The following is a 10,447-nucleotide window of genomic DNA, read 5'->3' as shown; positions in this document are numbered from 1 at the left end:
AAGATAATTGGTAGAAAGTGCCCTTTGATTTTGAATTTTACATTGTTGTTTATAACTGTCATCATGAGGGCTTTTCAAGGACTCGGACAATGTTTGTATCTATTATCTTTATATGCCAAGTTGAATCTCCTGTCATCAGCAAGTAATCATGCAAGAACATTATGTCCTCAATGCATGATGAAATCAATTTCCATCAGCATACCTGAGACTGGAGGTTTGCTAACCCCTCATGTATACTCCACTGGTCCACATGCACCTCTATTTGGGGCTCCACATGCCAACCTGGCAAATGTTATCTATGTATCACGTGTGAACCAGTGTAGATCATCTAGCCAGAAACTCAAGCTATTCAACTGTCAGGTCAGCTGCACAGGAATAGGCAGATTTGGTGGCCTTGAAAACGACTGTCCAATGTTTTTGTTCATTTGTGGCTGGCCTGAGTGGTTTTCTGGACTGGCTTTTGGCTGGATAATCTACACCATTTTCCACCTGATACGTGGCCTGGATGTCATATGCACGTGCCCAGTTAGCATGCATAGCCACATGTGGAGGTGCCTATGGGGCTAGAACCTCGAAGTAGAGAGCAAACATCTCTTTATCTACTGAAACTTAATGTTTTACTGCTATGAATTTGTTCCGCTTCATTTTATGGGTTTTGTATTTGGAATGTGCTGAGATAATGTTACTGGATTAATTATAATCTGGGTATATTTCATTTTCTGTTGTTTTTATGGGTCTTTTGTTGTTTTTTATGGGTATACATGGTCCATTTAAGCAACGCCACTGGATGATTGTTTCGGATTTCATACACATTTACCACATTTAGAAATGGTGACTTTGATACAAAAAAAGAAAAAAAGAAAGAAAGAAAAGAGAAGAAAAGAGAAGAAAGGTAACTAGTAAAGTTCTTATTGTGTTCTAGGTTTTATCTTTCTCCAGCAGTTGTTTCATGAGAAACCCTTGTTTGGATTCTCATGTTGATGGCCAGAAAAATCGAATATGGATAATTTCTGATCTGGGTGTTTCATTTCGAAACTTTTCCATGGGGTACTCTTGAAAGTGTGCATGGGGGTGTAAGAGTGCTTGTGTTCTCACATTTCAAAAAAGAAAAGAAAAAAGGAACCATTAATATGTGTTTGGCTCAGCCTCTGAGAACATTAATATGTGATTTTGGATTTCTACTCTTACACTATTAGTAGAAAATCCAAAAACAGTTAAATGATATTCATGTGGATTTGAAAGAACTCTTTTGTTTTTTCCTAATACAACACAAAACATCCCCATTTTGTGATATTTGGAAATCTACTAAGAGTAGAAATTCCAAAATCACAAATTAGTATAGCCACAAGTGCAGCTTTTCACTCAATTTTAAATGATGAAAATGTGTCCTACTATTATAATGAGGACAGAGCCCACAAAATGTAGTTATGTTTCTTTTGACTCCAACTGAGTGTAAGGTGGTTTCAACATGGAGATCATTTGAATGCACAATTCAATTGAACTGTGTTTGGCTCAGCCCGTTAGAAGAATAATTTATTTTGTTCGGATTTAAATACAGGCTTATGGACAAAAAAAAAGCTCTCAATTTAAATACAGGCTTATGGATCATTTTGATGGCATGAGAATGTTCAGATTTGCTTACATTGCAGTTTTAGAAAGAAAAAACTTACCAACAGAATGTGGCTTAATTGGTATGCCAACAATTTATTTTGTTCAAGGAGGAGGTTATTCCAACAGAGTATTATTGTTTAAGAATGAGGCTCTCCCGTCCTGTCCAGCAGAGGCAAAGGAACTTTATTAAACCATTTTGGTTTGTACTTGAAAAGCAAGCTGCTTTTATTCTTGTCATGGATGATTTGTTTGGATGCACATAGTTGATTGCAAGAATATGATGTTATTAAAAAAATCTCGTCTCTTGATTGAGCTGAATATTTACATTCATTTCTTGTGTGTGTGGAAAGCATTTGATATATGGGTGTTCAGTTGAACATAATTGCAATAATTCGATCTGGTGGGTCATCCATGTAATCGAAAATTACAGTGAGTCTACGACTCTAAATTGCAATAATTGCATTCTTCGGTCATAGCATTCACTTCTAGTTCCATCCTTCGTCGCCTTGCTATTCATCTATCTCAACATCCTTGTTTAGCTACACTCATTATATAAACATTTTGTTGTCTAACATTCTGTTCTATAAAAGCATGGCTGATCTGACAGCTGTCCTATTATTATTAGTTGAAGGATGAACTTTATTAGAAGGCACTTAGGTCAACGACTCATGCTCAAATCTCCCTGATTACCTAACAAGCAACTATACACATTGAGCTTCTACCAATTGGAGGGTAGTGGCTTCAAATTCAATATTTTATTTTTATGTTTTTTTTTTTTTTGGGGAGCAGAGTGCATATCTTGATTGTCCCCCCTCCTATTTTTAAACTAAACAAATCTTTGATAATAAGTTTGATAATTGCTGTGTTTAGTGTCTTAGATGTACTCTCTCTCTCTCTGATGGTGTGTTGTCACCACGTGTGCAGGCTTTGTGGGGGGCTTTTCTGTTGCTAGTCAAGGAGTAGCTCTTGGTGTTTGTCCCATGCTTGCTACAGGTTCATAAAATGCCTTTCTTACGTGTTTTCTTCTACTTGCGGATGTGGTAATGTCTTCTGAATCCGACCCTACTCAGTGTAAGTATGAAATTCCGTAGAATTTAATGGTATCGGTGTTTGTTTACTTTTTAATTGTCATTTCTATAAAATATTGCACTTTCTTAGCAACTCACTGCAGTTCTGCACTACTTCTTTCTTCACAGGGCACTTGAACTTATATTAGGAGTAAAGAAAATTCAACAACTGCAAAGGAACCATTATTCAATGGGAAAACTGAATTGGACCAGCTCAACAAGGTAATCTCTAGTCCATTAAATTTTTTGTTCATCTCTAATCTTTGCCACATTGGCTCAATATGTTCATCAAATTTTTTTAACTGAATTGCAGACATAAATGTGTTGCCTTTAGTTTCATATGTTTATCTCATAAACTGGAAAAATTAGAAGAGAGATTCTTCTACATGTAATGAACTTGAGGAAATGCACGAGCCAGTAGACAGACCAGGTAATGGAGGATTGATGTCTGGTAGGCAGCTGGTTATGAGTATTATGATATTACTACTGCTGTGTTATATATGAGAAGGAATTAGCTGGCTCGTGCCTGTTATATATAAGGAGGATAAGCATTTGCTTGGCCTAAGAAACTGTACATGTGGGGCCCACCTTTTTTCAGATTTGGAGCAGTTTGGAACACAGCAAAGGTAGAACCAGGATCTATTGTTGCTGTTTTCGGCCTTGGGACTGTTGGCCTTGCAGTAAGTTGCCTAAAGATTTCTTTTGTATTTTGTCCCTGACCTGAGAAGTAACACTGCCTGATTTTTGCACAAGAACATCCAATCAATCTGGTTCATCTAATGAAATTATGAAAAGTTGGGATCTCATACACATCTTCCATATTGGCATGTGTGGCTACATGTGGATGGGCACAGCTCTACACACGTGCAGGCTTAGTAATCATCTGTTTCAGGTTAACTTAATATGGTATTGATTTGTTTGGTCCTTGTATATGATATTTGCCTCTACAGCATGTGTAACTCTTAACTGCAGTAGTGTAATTTATGTCAGTAAGGAACTCTTCAAGGAGCCAGTACGTCTGGATTTGTTTGCAGCCAATCCATGCTTTGAAACCCATATCAACTGAGAATAGTAATTTCACATCCCAAGCTTAAATTTGGATTGCGTCAGTAATATTTCTATAACTTTACTAGTTCTCATTTTGTTATATATGACCCAACGAAATCTAATTGAAAGTTCCTTGCCATCCAATCTTTGGCCATCTTTTTCCTAGACAATTGATATTTATATTCTTTTCTTATCCGTCTTTTATAGGACATTGACAGGCAGGTTAAAAGCTTCGTTCTGTAAGGCTTTTCACACATCTTCCATCTATGGCAGAGCTTATGAAAGTAAAGTTTGTATCTCACAACTGTTGGCCCCACTTGTAAGTTGTAATGTGTATCCCGACACTAAAACCCAATGCACTTGTAAGTTCTTTTTTTAAAGGTGCAGCTTGTCTGCTACATGTGCTCTTGCACGTGTTAGCGTGATGGACATGCTGCGTTTCCACAAGTTCACCATAGATGAGTCTCTGTCCTATTGCACTGCAAGATGCCATGTTTATTATGTCCCATTGTTGGAACTATTGGATTTGATATGTTGGATTTGCCAAATCATGTTAGCAAGGTTCATGGATGCCTTCTTAAAGTTGACCTTTGGGATTGTATTTGCTAATTTCTTTATATATTTACCTTTCTAATTTTCAGGAGCCTGTGCATTCTTAATGTGTATCCTGACCTTTGGGATTCCTTGCTTATAACTATCTATCACTATGGATGATTCATCCTCCATTCATTAGCTGTCATTCTGAAATGTTTTTCATGCAATTTGTGTTATTCTGTTGGGAGATTTTAGCATTGAAACTTTGAGGATTTTCTACAGGGGAGCGGTTTACGGAGATAGTGGGCAGTCCATATTTTAGTATCTCAATTCACCTTATACTGTTTTTTTTTTTTCCTTCAGTTCCAAATCTCTTTTCTTCATGATCTCTAGTAGTAAATAACTATTGCATTCCTTCTTTCAGGTTAACAAACCAAATCTTCCACTTGCATCGCGATTTTTAGGCTTTTTGGAAACAACAGCTTGTCTGATACATGACTGTCATCCCTCAAAAGCTATAAACTTCTTAATGTGTATGTTCATATGACTCATTTGTACTGAACTTATAGCTTTAATGTGTATTTGGATGCAATATTGAGTTGAATTCCAATCTCTAACTTTGATACCAATTAATTTCTTTTTGCTATTTTGTTTTGTAGGCATTAGGAAGGGATGAATGGGAGTTAGATGGTTGGATTATTTTTATTTATTTATTTGTCATGTTTTGTAGGCTTTAGGAAGGGATGAATGAGAGTTTTGATGGCCCACTCTGCAAGGTACTCTACATGTATGCTTGTAGCATATGTGCAACGTAGCAAAGACATTCTTGCATGCTTTTTCAATGTTATTTTTTTGAAATCTTCTTGACTTGGCATATGATTGGATCATCTGAATATTGGCAAATCCATCTTGAAACTAAGTTGCCACTCTCACTTGAGAATTTTACATTTTTTGCTCTTAGAAACTTAGAAAAAAAATCCAAAAGATAACAAAAGTGAGTCTATCCAAAGACTAGTGCAGCCACAATGAAGCATGAAATTTTATTTCAATGTGTTATGGTAGAAAGGGTTGGGGCTTAACTTGAACCAGGGAATTAGAATCTGGAAGCAAGCAACAAGTTGTATTGATTTTCATAACACTTACTAATCTTAAAAGGCACGTGCTAGCATTTATTTCACATATGGCATCTCTCATTGCTGATTTCTATTGGCATTATCTGATCTGAGCCCAACACCGACGCATGCTAATTACAGTTTATTTTTTGGTTTTAGGTGCTTCTTTTCACTGGATGATATTCCTGGCAAGCACTATGTGGATATAGGGTAAACATTTCTCAACTCATTTGATTGCACCAGTAATTTAGCAGTCGTTCATTTTTCCCATATCCAATTGGATATCCTTCTTTCTAGGACTCATCCATAAAGAAGGCTTACTGAATCTAGTTCCTTGTTATGCTCATTTCAGTTTACTGCAGGATCCAGAAATTCAGAACATTCTATTTGACCCCATCTTGTGCGCAATATCAAACTGCAGGTTTTTGCCCACAGAAGATAACCTGAGGAGAAGGGAAATGGACAGAGAAGTGCAAGCTATCAGTAACTTTTGACCACTTTTCTAGTCGTGTAGCAAAAGCTAACGATGTAGCGGCGTCCAGCACAACTGTCAGTAAAGGTCCTGGCCATCGGTAAAGCCTTTACCGACTGAGGCTTTACCGGCTGTTAGTAACTGCAGGCAAAGTATTTGCCGGCGGTTTTTTTGGTCTTTGCCGGCAGTTTTGACTGTCAGTAAAGGCCAGTTTTCTTGTAGTGACCTGTCTTGGCTTTGATACACATACTCATGGGCAGTATAGGTGCATGCTGGATGACTTGGATTAGTTGGACTTGGATGGTTAGTCATATTTACTTGTGTCTGTGCTTGTTGCTTGATTCAATTTGTTTTGTTTTCCAAGTTAGTGAACTTTATTTTCTGAATAGAAGTTATAAGTTGTTGAGTATCTTAGGTTTTATGATTTTACTTGTATATTCTTGTATTGATTGCTCAAGCATGACGATAAGTTGTTGAGAAATTTGTTTAGAAATTTTTTATAGTATATATGTTTGGGTTTAGATGGATGTGAATGTGAATATGATGAAATATATTATATAACAGGTGTATATCAGGAAGAATATGATGAATTATAATCTAACAGGTTCAGGAAATTTGAGATGGAATATTTTTTACCTCCGAAATATTTCGTAGGTAAAAGTGTTTTTAGCGACGCCTATTTTCATTGCCATAAGTCATGTCCAGGTTTTTAGATACGAACATTTTCGTAGCTAAAAGTATTACTAGCTCTCCAAAGCCATTAGCGACGAAACTATTCGTTGCTAAAAGTATGATCTAAGTTTTTTAGCTACGAAAATTTTCGTAGCTAGAAGTAATCCGTTCCAATTTTTCGAAAATAAGTTTGCAGCCTTTAGCGACGAAAATAATCGTCATTAAAAGTATCATCTAGGAGTTTTAGCTACGAAAATGTTCGTAGCTAAAAGTAATCCATTCGAATGTAGCGAAAATAAGTTTGCAGCCTTTAGCGACGAAAATAATCGTCGCTACAAGTCTCATCCAGGAGCTTTAGCTACGCAAATGTTCGTAGCTAAAAGTAATCCAAACTGTTCTATGCAGTCTTTGGCGACGAAAATTTTCGTTGCCAAAAGTAGTATCCCTGATTTTTAGCTACGACACTCTTCGTAGCTAAAAGCATTCCTGTAAAATTTGTTTGTTACCTTTGGTGATGAAAATATTTGTCGCGAAAATATTCGTCGCTAAAAGTCTCATCCAGGGTTTTTAGCTACGAAAATGGTCGTAGCTAAAAGTAATACATTCCCATGTAATGAAAATAAGTTTGCAGCCTTTAGCGACGTAAATAATCGTCGCTACAAGTCTCATCAGGAGTTTTAGCTACGAAAATATTCGTAGCTAAAAAGCTTTCTTTGGCGACGAAAATATTCGTCACTAAAAGTCTCATCCAATGTTTTTAGCTACGACAATTGTCGTAGCTAAAAGTAATCCATTCAAAATTTTGAAAAAATTGTATATACCCTTTAGCGACGAAAATTTTCGTCGCTAAAAGTGATAATCACAATTTATTGCCGCGAAAAGTTTCGTCGCTAAAAGTATCGTCGCTAAAAGTAAACTTTTAGCGACGAAAATTGTTTTCGTCGCTAAAAGTGACTTTTGGCGACGAAAATTTATTTCGTCGCTAAAGGTTTCGTCGCTAAAAACCCTCTTTCTTGTAGTGTGATCAACCTAATAACTTGCATGCGGGACCCACATTTTGGTGTACTTAACTGTTCATATCAACGGCTATATGGTGGATGCAAGTTATCAGATAATTCCTGGATTGTAATTAATCTGAACCGTTGACTGTAATCGTCCATATGAAAGCCATGACCCAAATGGCTATGATCATCGATGGGGGCGAGCCGGTGTTACGGTTACCATGATGGGCCCGTCCACTGGATGGTACGGATCATCTGAAGATGCTTTCATTTGGGCTTTAAATGGGCCTGTCTCGGCCCAAAAAATTCTGATAAGTCCCATCACGGACAGCCAAGATAGTTCAAAATCCGGGCCGGAGTCAGGCCTCGCCGGGCCTTGATAACCGGGGCTGGTATTTTGGTGATCTATCAAGATGGAACCCATCCACTGGACGGTGCAAATCATCCGAAGATGGGTCTATTTGGGCTGTTGATTTTAAATAGGCCCATACCGGCCCAGCTCTTTTGTACGTTTTATTCCTTTCTCATGGTTGGTCACTTAAGAATGATGGAAATGATCTGGGCCGTAGAAATTGCAAATTAGACTTTTTCATTGCTCTTCAATCAATCCTCTTTCTAATAGGTTGCAAATGGGCCTGATTTCATCGCATGTTGATTTGTAGAACAGAACTTTCACGATGAACGGCTTGGATCCTTTAATTTCTGTCCGCGTGTACATGGGCTGGCTTACTTGCGTCTTGCATGCTGCTTTGTACAGAGATTACTTTGTTAGTTTTGTACCATTTTTAAAATGGTGGTGGCTCGTCCTCCACACATGATAAGCCTCATCTAGCTTCCCATCGATGAGTTGCGGATGGGGTTGCAGGCAATCTACGTCTCGTCGAGTAGGGTGGCCGGAGCTTCCAACAACTGTAAGCTAGCTAGGTAAGCCGATCACGATGTTTGTGAGAAATCTACTTTTTTTTGGTCTATTTTGACAAATCATGTCAGATATAAGTAAAAAAAAATGAGGCAAATCCAAAACTCAAGTAGGGCATAAAAATAAAAAGCAATAGAGATTGAATGTCCACTGGTAAAACATTTATATGACCACAAAAGTATTGTAACAAATTGATATTTTTATATTTTCAGTTCATCTAGGAGGAATGATAATGATATAAATATCACGATGGCCTTCAAAGAGATTTCAATTGTAGGCATTAGAGTTGGCCAGAATTCGATTCAATCCGACGGATCCAACCTGATCCGATCCGAACCGAAGGCCAGGCTCGGGTTATTTCGACTAGGCTCACTTAGATCCGAATGTACGTCGAGTCGAGTTCGGATTAGTGGCTAATACAGACCGATCCAATTCGGGATCCGATTCGATCCGATTCGGTTGGATACTATATAAATAATATTTAATTTTTTATTTTCACTTTTTTACTACCTGCCTCACCCGAACGAAACCCTAATCCCTCCATTCTCTTTCTCTACTCGAACGAGGCGCCGCACCCACCCATATCTCGTCCTTTCTCTCCCTCTTTCTCTCCTCTCATTCTTTCTCTCCTGGTTTCCCACATCTCCTTCTTTCTCTCCTCCTTTCTCTCCCCCTCTCTCCCAATCTCGATTCAGCCCAGTCCGAATCGACTAGACAGACTCAACTCGATCTAACTCGATTCGGTTTCTCAGACCGAGTCAGACTCGGTTTGACTCAGGCCAGCAATGATTCCAATCGGATCGAGTCAGCCTTGCTGGACCCGGTCCCGAATTGGATCGAGTTCGGGTCGGGTTCTTGAAAAATCGAATCGAGTCAAGTTGGACCCAATCCCCACCTCTAGTAAGCATTTAACTATTTACATTTTTTCTTAGAAATATTATATCGGCCTCACCTAGCTTCCCGTTGCAGGATGTTACTACAAAGGTAGGGTTGCAATCCATTTTCTAATATGCTAGTCTCGATGATTAGAGTACTATTTCACCTAACCACTTTCAAACATATTTTGCGTGACTTATTTTATTCAGTAGCACATGTCCTAATTAATCTTTATAAGTTAGGTGAAGCAGGCAAGTTAATTGGACATATTACAAACATCTTGTTGGTCCAAGCTCAAGCTAGTTGCCATTGACTTGCGAGAGTCCCAATGTAACACCCTAAAAATCGGGGGTCATGCATACACTCGACTCCCAAGTTCCCGAGTATCACTTATAATTGATTTTTTTTATTAAAGTGCGATTAATCAGGTTTAAATACGCAGCCTGAAATTTCTTAGAATATGAAGCGCAACCACACATGTCTACTGAATTGAAAGAGATCAAGTATATATATACAGGTCCAAAAATATACATGGGTCGTACTAGGCGTTGCCCAACAAAATCATAAAAGAATAGTATGTCCAAAAAAATAAAGCTGAGTCTACTACTCAACGATCCAGCGTCCCATCTACTGAGCCGATGAAGACCCGTTCATCAACTGGAAATAAGAGAACTTGTCCTCCTCCTCGAGACTCGCGTCGCCGGGCTCCTTATACTCTGTATCACCTGCATCTATGGGCGAGTTTGGTTAGTGTTTTAAAACACCGTCCCAGAGTGGGAGTGAGTGATTAACTCAGTGGGTGCTATTAATATTAAGTTGTAACAGACATCAATTATATTATGAACTTAATGAAAATCAATCATTTATAAATACCTAACTAATCTTATTAATGTATATGCATGATAGATGATATGATGCATGCCCTCACCACAACACTCCCTCGAGCGACTCCATCTAACGATCGCGTATGACTAACACTTTCTCAGAGCGACCCTGACTGCCGAGTCGCCAACCTAGCTAGTGCGATGCGATGATAATGTTAGCCAAGTTCTTAGTTAAGTCCATTCATTCAGCATGTTGAAGAAACTGATACACCCCACGCATCAATACCCTGAACTGGTTACGAGGCCAAGACC

The 10,447-nt window shown here is 38.2% G+C and overlaps 1 long non-coding RNA gene across 1 annotated transcript; it reads left to right on the top strand.

Annotated features, from left to right (window-relative positions):
• The first annotated feature begins 2,994 nt into the window (after nucleotides 1–2,994).
• On the top strand, nucleotides 2,995–4,276 carry LOC131256101 (uncharacterized). The gene is made up of 4 exons (XR_009176591.1): nucleotides 2,995–3,108; nucleotides 3,277–3,358; nucleotides 3,651–3,749; nucleotides 3,933–4,276. It is a non-coding gene; the product is annotated as an uncharacterized LOC131256101 (long non-coding RNA).
• Nucleotides 4,277–10,447: the final 6,171 nt, after the last annotated feature.

This window comes from Magnolia sinica, chromosome 9 (assembly GCF_029962835.1).
Source record: "Magnolia sinica isolate HGM2019 chromosome 9, MsV1, whole genome shotgun sequence".
In the NCBI taxonomy this organism is placed as follows: Eukaryota; Viridiplantae; Streptophyta; class Magnoliopsida; order Magnoliales; family Magnoliaceae; genus Magnolia; species Magnolia sinica.
This window is presented reverse-complemented; position numbering and strand designations above follow the sequence as displayed.